This window comes from Glycine max, chromosome 14 (assembly GCF_000004515.6).
Source record: "Glycine max cultivar Williams 82 chromosome 14, Glycine_max_v4.0, whole genome shotgun sequence".
In the NCBI taxonomy this organism is placed as follows: Eukaryota; Viridiplantae; Streptophyta; class Magnoliopsida; order Fabales; family Fabaceae; genus Glycine; species Glycine max.
In genome coordinates this window covers 41,761,575-41,770,541 of record NC_038250.2, presented here as the reverse complement: position 1 = coordinate 41,770,541, position 8,967 = coordinate 41,761,575, and the positions used below count along the sequence as shown (strand labels likewise).

Genomic DNA, 8,967 nt, shown 5'->3' with positions numbered 1-8,967 from the left:
AATAAGCTCATTGTCTAGTCACTTGCCACTTTAAATTGACATACATTAAACATTAACCACCTTGGTTGAGGGAAGGACCTAAAAGCATATAAAAATGAAGGATTAAAGCTAACACCATTGTCCCCAAGCATCGAAGCAAAAATTTAGACCAAAACATTTGAAAAGACATGAAAGAAAGATAAACAGACTGAGAGAGAGATATATCATAGGCTTCCTTTCCCTACCTAGTAAGCATAAAAAGAGTTAGGCCTTTTCCTTGTTTCTCCGTTCATTTCAATCATTGAATTTTGGTCCTTTTGCTATCTACATTGTTCTTGTGTTGTTTATTACATGGTGTAATGTTGTTGGATTGTGTCAATGTCCAGACCCTTCAGCTTCACCACAAACTTAACATGTCCCTTAAGCGTGTGAAGCTCACGAAGCCAACAACAGTAAGCGAAAAAGAGACAAATTTAATGTATTAGCTCCACTCCAACACTTATCTAAATATAACAAATAATGAAACATTTGTCTAGCTAGTCATTCATATTTTAATAATTGTGAGGAATTGGCTTGTATAAGTAATCTCATTTGTTGATAAGAAAATTGATTGATATTCCAACACATTCATAATTTCTTATGTATGTGCATGTAATATTGTAATATTAACTATTATTTTTTCATCAATGACTTATATAACTTTATAACTTAGTTTAATTACCTTCTAAAGTGAGTTTCTCATTTTAGATAACCTAGACAAATATTAATATGATAGGAAATGTGGTAGCTTACCTTGAAACTTCAGCTTTCCTCTTGGCCTACTCAGCAATCTCAGTGAGTTCTCTATAATTTCTCTTTTCATTGAAGATATTAGAAGTTTTTGGAGGTTTAAGTCCATGCATGGTCCTTTGAGCAAGAGCCCATTGAGCTTCCCTCTCCTCTTTACCATAGTCTTTCTTGGTGGTAAAGGCAGTTTGTCACCAACATTAATTTTCATACAACAATAACAAATCTGAAACCTATTCATCGAAACTTTTCCATTCTAGAACAAGGAAGAGTGAATAAATCATGCAAATACCTTGCTTTCTAGGAGATTGTTCCATGCTTTTCCACTCAAGATGTAGTGGATAGTGAACTTCATGAGGTGAAGTGGGAAATAGAAGACAATACTGTAAAGCCAAATCACCCCAACAAATTCCTTGGATCTTTGCAAAGCCCCAATTGGCATACACTGATATTACTGTAGCAATTTGCATGACCATAAGCTAAAAAATATCACTCCACCCTTCTCTCTTTGTTCTTATAATGAAAATAGTAACATCATAATTTGATCAAATCTCAGTTACATAAATCCAATTCTAGCATATATGATGGAATATATTGTCATTCTTACTGGCTGAGCAATAATGAAAGCAACCACTAACGGCAATTGAGGGCGTTCGATGTAGGACCAGATGTGCGAATGGGTGAAAAGTATCAAAGTCTGACTAACTATACTGACTTGTAGATACAAAGAAGCAGTCATTTCATATAGATTGTCATGATCTAACTTCAAATTTGTCCTTCGGTGATGAACAAGGGAATGTTGTCAGACATTTTGAACCGAAACAAGAACATTAAAATGCGATATGGAAGCAATGAAAGGTAAATATTTCTTACAGGGAAGAATGTTGTCTCTTTGATTGCCCAAAAGAATATAAAAACCATCAGTGCCAAGTAACCTCCAAGCACAACCCCAGTAGCAAAGATTTCATTTAGTTTCCAGTTATCAGGCATGGGAGATGGCTTAACCATGTCCTTTGAAATTGTCATGATTGTTCCTAATAGTATGACAAATGTTGTTTTAGATCATCGTTGTCCCTTTTAGCATATAAAGTGATTTCATGGTATATTTCAAGGAAATAAGAACTTTACCATCATTGAGAATGGCAATAATCAAAATCATGAATGGTGAGAAGTCAAATTTTCATACCAATGCAATAAACATGAAGCCAAACTACATTCATAAACAAAAAAACCATACTGATCAATATTCATTTATTGCCACAATGAATTACTTATAATAATGACAACAACACTCTACTTACCACTATACGGATTGTGATAGATATTGCATAGATTTAAACCTGGAAAAACTCCAACGAATCCATTTGCCTTCTTAATCAGCTCTTCTACAGGAAGTGCGGCAATACTTGCATCTTTGTGTTGACCAAGCAATGAAGCAGATGGGTACATATTTGTTTCCATTCCAAGTCCCCTTCCTTTTTCCTTAGTTATGGCAATTTGATCACCTAGGGAGTAGAACAAAAGTACATGACATTAAATTAGGGATGTTTGACTATGATAATATATGTTATTTTATAACAAATATAGCCTTCCTCTTAGATAAGGGAATGAGTCAGATTAGTTACATGTAATCATCTTAACATTCACACCAAGGTTAAGAGCTCGGCGAATTGTTTCATCATTATCAGGCCTAGGGGGATCAAACAGTGACAACATGCCAACAAACTGCCATGGAGCACCAACACTTTCTTTTATTTTCTTAGTAACTTCTTGCAGAAGTAACAGTGAGGAACCATGAGCAATTATATTTGTGAAAAGGGTGGGGGGGGGGGACTTGAAACATCAAACTAGTTAGGTAAAAAAACTTGTTTAGTAACAACAAGTGAACGAAGCCCTCTTTTAGCAAACTTGTCAATAATAGCATGAACCTTTTTCTTAGCATCATCCCTGAGGTTACACAGGGACATGATCTGTTCACCAAAATAAATACATTAGCACCAATGTACACTTATGAAGTCACTTCTTTTATTTTGCTACCAATGCATATAAATTCTCTATCAATCATAAGCAATAGTAAAGCCATAAACACTACAACCTAACAAAATAACCTAAATTGACTATCGAATTCCTAGATGACTCTTGTTCATAAATAAAATGCCAACTTTCTTGTTTGGGACGTGTTTTAAAGAAAAAAACGTGCCATTGACATTTTTCATGAAATTTAATGTTGAAACCTCATTACTATTGTAATTTGAAAACAACACACGTATTCAGTGTAAACTAATAACATATATGTTTCTGAACCGACTAATTTTTGTGTATATAATAGTCATTGTTGATACATTTAATCTGTTAGTATAATCAGGTTTGTCATGCCAACATTTTTTATTGTACTTTGATCTTTAACAATTGGTTTTGGCTGTAGGTACAACTTTTTTACTCAGATAGGAAGTTAAGGCTTCTTTTAGCCCTCAGTATACGTGAGTCAAAATTGTTGTATAACATTGCACTCCCATTACCACACTTGTTGTTTTGAAGAAACTGACCATGTTTTGAGGTATGTATGTCATTGTGACACTTAATAGCTTATTAAATGTTTGTTCATATATCAGTATTGTTTTACATTAAAGTTATGTGCATTGTGAGTGAACCTTAGTTTTTAGTTTGAGATTCAATACAATGATCACTACGGACAGTTTGGATTAATCATTGTATTGAATCTTGAATTGTGCATTTGGGCAGTTTGGGAAGAGTCATTTTGATACATAATTCATACTTATAGGTTAAGAATGTTGTGTTAAATTTGATGAAATTTTGGTTAATTGCATATCGCTTTGTTCTCCTATGCATACTTGACCATGGTGAATTTAAGTCACTGCTTTCATGTAGTGTACTTGGAGATCAATGTGAAATGCTACCGAAATTTCTTTAAATTTAACAAAACATACTTAACCTGTAAGTATGAATTATGTATAAAAAAAATATCTTCCTGAATGGGATAGGGCCACACCTTTTACAAAAAAAGTGAGATCTTCATGCATGTAGCTAGTTAACCTTGTAAGTATGACAGACAACGAAACATGGATCGAAGTTGGATGAAAGCTTCTCGCATAAGTGATGAGTATGAGAATAAAGTATAATAGTTCTTACAATTTAATGAACGAAATGCACTAGTTATGGGTGGAAAATATTTTTGTCCATGTGTCAAATGTAGGAATGGGAGAAAATAGTCACTAAATGACATAAGATCACATCTTCTATGTGAGGGGATCATTCTAAATTACAAAAAATGGATTTGGCATGGTGAATTGGCAAATATGACTATAGGCTCTCATACTAACGCAGTTAATGAAGACAACCCAGATCATATAGAAGACATGATACAGATCTTGGACAAGAGGGTTTTTGGCAAGCACATGCACCTTTGTATTAGAAATTACAAATTGATTCTAAGAACCCTTTGTATCTGGGGTTCACTAGCTTCACACGGTTGTCAGCGGTGTTAGATTTGGTCAACTTGAAGGCAAGATTTGGGTGGAGTGACAAAAGCTTCACTGAATTGCTTTTCATGTTGAAGATGATGCTTCCTACAAATAATACATTCCGAAAAATCATCACAAGGAGGAGAAGATCTTATGTCGTGTGGGTAAGTGTCATACCCTAATTTCGTCCGGGGACCTTTGCTCGATGACGTGCGACCATTCTTTGGTCCTCGTGAGGTGCTTGGCACCCATCATTAGGCAATTTGCGAAATTCCAGGACATGCCGAAAAACCAAAAAAAGTATTGATGCACAATCCGTAAGTTTCCGTGACACACCGGAAATCAAATGGAAGCATCGTTGCATAATTAAGTGAGGTTCCGTAACATTCCGTAAGTCAAAAAGGGGATGATTATGTAATCCGCAAGGTTCCGTAACATTACGGAAAGAAAACAAGTATCGTTACGAAATTCGTAAGTTTCCGTAACTTTACGAAAAAAGAATCACCAAAAAACAGCAGAGGGGGGTGTACTTAGTAAAAATGGGGGTGCAAATAGCACCCAGGCCCACTTGGGCCCTCCGGAATATTCCTCCAGAAGGCGGTTGCTTCTGGAGGAAGCAACCCTGCTCGCCTGGGCGAGCTGGGCGGCAACCACCTCCCCTATTTTGCTATAAATAGGGGAGGAAGGCAAGAAGGAAGGGGTTCATCCCCTTAGGCACTTCTCTCTCTTTCGAATTTGCTTGGAAAAATTGTTTCCGTGAAGAAAATCTAAGCCGAGGCGCTTCCGAAACGTTTCCGTAACGTTTTCCGTGAGGAATCTCGCAAAGGTTTCAACCGTTCTTCGACGTTCTTCATTCGTTCTTCATCGTTCTTCGATCTTCAACGGGTAAGTACCTCGAACCAAGCTTTTTCGATTCATTCTATGTACCCGTAGTGGTCCGCATTGTGTTTCGTGCATTTTTATTCTCGTTTTGTTTACTTTTTATACCCCCTGTTGACGTGCTTAAGCCATTTTACTTAAGTCATTTCTCGCTTAACTTAAAAATAAAATAAATTTCCACCGAACGTTTGAATTGTATTATCCATTAACTTCGGTTAAAATAAATTCCGACCGTTCGGTCGTGCCGTAACCACGTTGGAAGTCAAAAAGAGGTAAAAAATAATATAATAATCAAAAAGACATCTTTTAGTAAAATAAAGCGGAAAATCAATCGGACGTTTTCTCTTTGGGATTTCTCATTCTTAATCGAATTGATTAATAACTAAAGTGAAACTAAAGGCTAAAATCAATTCGCCTAGTCAAGCTCGTCCACAGAAATAGGCTTTTGAAGTTTGTCATTTCAATTTCTCACTAAGTAAAATGGATCATTTTTAAGGTCCAACGCCTTAAAATGATCACCACTTAAGTAAAAAAGAATCACTTGATAAAAAAGAACTACGTAGGTCTGATTTTCTCATCCCAAATTGAGGAATACGCAGGAGCAAAGGGAAACACCCTTGTCGACCACAAAAAGAGAAAATATAAAAAGGGTATAAAGGATATAGAGACATAAAAAGGGAACATAAAAAATCAAAGTCATGTTTGCACATTCGATTAAAGGCTGCCGTCCCTTGGGGCGGACGTGTGGGGTGCTAATACCTTCCCCGTGCGTAAATACAACTCCCGAACCTTTCACTTAAAAGTTCGTAGATCACGTCTTTTCCGGTTTTTCCGACGTTTTCCTCAAATAAACGTTGGTGGCGACTCCGCGCGTATTCCTTTCGTGGAACACGCATCCTGCGAGTCACGCGTCGCCCTCCCGCCGAAGGGTAGGTTGCGACAGTAAGGAGTACCAAAAAATACATGCATGCCCTAATGATTGCATATTGTACAAAAATCAATTTGTCGACATGTGCAAATGCCCCATATGTGGTGTATCACAGTACAAAGTGAACGATGACGATGGTAGTCAACATGCAACCACAACCAATGACCGTCCAACAAAGGTGTGATGGTATATTTCAATAATTCCAAGGTTTAAGCGATTGTTTGCTAATGGACATGATGCCAAAAGTCTTACATGGCATGCAGATGGTAGAAAAAGTGATGGATTGCTTCGGCATCTGGCTGATTCACCCCAATGGATGACCGTTGAACAATTGTTTCTAGATTTTGGGGAGTAGCCTAGAAACTTGAGGCTCAAACTTGCTTCGAATGACATTAATCCTTTTGGTAACTTAAGCACTAACCATAGTTCATGGCCTATTTTGCTGATGATTTACAATCTCCCTCCTTAGTTGTGCATGAAGAGAAAATACATTATGTTGTGTTTGATGATTGCAGCTCCAAGATAGCCAGGAAATGATATTGATGTTTATCTGACTCCCTTGATTGAAGACTTGAGAAAATTATGGGTAGACGAGGTTGATGTGTAAGATGGGAATCTCTAACAGACGTTCAGGTTGCGTACAATGGTATTTTGTACCATTAACAACTTTCTAGAATATGAGAATTTGAGTGGATATAGTGTCAGAGTACATCACGCATGTCCTGTATGTGAGAAAGAAACAAGCTATATCCAATCAAAACATAGAAAGAAGACAATATATACTAGGCATCGAAGATTTCTCAAACATTATCACTCATATCGGCAATTGAAAAAAACTTTTAATGGAAGCCAGAAGTATGAAAGTGTGCTGAAACCCTTAGCTGGAAACGAAGTTTATGACCGGGTGAAGGACATCCTAACTATCTCTGGGAAGACCCAAAAGAAGGATGCATCTGAGAAGAACATAATGAAGAAAAGGTCCATATTCTTTTATCTTTCATACTGGTTCGATCTTGATGTTAGACATTGTATAGGCGTGATGCATGTTGAGGAAAATGTTTGTGATAGTTTTATTAGCACCCTTGTTAACATTAAAGGCAAGACAAAGGATGATTTGAAGTGTCATCAAGATTTGGTTGACATGGGTATACGTCAGTAGTTGCATCTGATATCACAAGGTTGGTTAACGTATTTTCCCTCAGGTTGTCACACAATGTCAACAAAGGAGAAAAAAAGTTTTTGTCAATGTTTGTGGAGTGTGACAATACCACAAGGATACTCTTCAAATATCAAGAGTCTTGTATCCGTGAATGATCTCAAATTGGTTGGCTTGAAATCTCATGATTGTCACATGTTAATGTAATAACTCTTGCGTGTTGCCATTCAAGGGGTCTTGCCTGACAAAGTTTGGGTTGCCATAACTCGTTTGTGCTTTTTCTTTAATGCTATCTGTCGCAAAGTCATTGACCCTCAAAAGTTAGATGATTTGGAGAATGAGGTTACCATTATCCTTTGTCAATTAGAGATGTATTTTCCTCCTTCATTTTTTGACATAATGGTTCACCTAATTGTTCATATAGTGAGGGAGATCAGGTTGTGTGGTTCAATTTATTTACGGTGGATGTATCCAGTTGAGCGGTAAACAAAGGTGTTGAAAGGTTATACCAAGAATCAATACCAACCAGAAACATCCATTGTTGAAAGGTACATTGCTGAATAATCCATTGAATTTTGTTAAGAGTACATTGAATCAGTGAAAACTGTTGGGCTTCCTTAATCTTGTCATGATGACAGATGCAAAGATAAGGGTACACGAGGTTACAATGTTGTAACCATGACTCGACATGAAATCAATCAAGCACATCTATACGTATTGAATAATACACAAGAGGTTGCCCCTTACATCCATACTCACAAAGATTTTTTGATGGCTTCTCACCCAAAAATGAACATGATGATGGTTGCAAGAGCATAATAGAAGTTTCATAAACTGGTTTAAAGAAAAAATCTTTCATGATAACAATGCTTCTAAAAAATTAAGATTGTTAGCTATTGGACCAAATCTTAATGTCCCCACTTAGAAGGGATATGATATCAATAACTATTCCTTCTACACAAAGTCATAAGATGATAAAAGTAGCCTATAGAACAATGGGGTGAGCCTTGAGGAAGATTTTGATCACTTTTGTAGGGCATCATATAACAACCTGATTTGAGCGTTCATGACTTACTTTGGAGTGATTGAAGAAATCTGGGAGCTTGATTATAGTGAATTCAGAGTGCCTGTTTTTAAGTGTAACTGGCTTAATGGAAATATAGGTGTGAATGTAGATGAAATGGGATTTACTTTGGTAGATCTTCAAAAGGTGGGTTACAAGGACAAGCAATTCATCATGGTAGAACAAGCATCACAAGTGTTTTACGCCCAAGATCTACATGACTCAAGATGGTTAGTGGTTCTACAGGGAAGAACAAATAGTTTTAGTCTCCAAAATCATGATTCAACACTTGATATTTGTGAGGCGCCTTCTTTCTCGAGACAAATGCCTTCCATAATTAAAGAACAAGTAGTGGATGACGTACTTGTAGATTGTACTGATCATGATGAAGGTTTATGGGAGAACATTTCAACATAATTGCATTATATGAAAGTAATGTTTATGATATTACATTATTTGTATTCAATTTTTATGTGTATATTGAGACCTTATTACTTTTGTAACTTTGTAATTGATGTTAATTTTAATTTTTTTTTTATTTGGACAGAGTGATGGAAACACCCCCAAGGTCTCCTCCCTAGTCATCAGATCCTTTGGAGTCTAAGTCTAGGAGGAGTAGACAATCCACCTAATTGAGAAGCTTGACTGTAAGGAACTTGGATCAACCCAGGCCAATAGATAATGTCAATCTTGC

The 8,967-nt window shown here is 36.5% G+C and overlaps 1 pseudogene; it reads right to left on the bottom strand.

Annotated features, from left to right (window-relative positions):
• Window positions 1-326: 326 nt before the first annotated feature.
• On the bottom strand, window positions 327-4,335 carry LOC100796429 (plasma membrane ATPase 4-like; annotated as a pseudogene).
• Window positions 4,336-8,967: the final 4,632 nt, after the last annotated feature.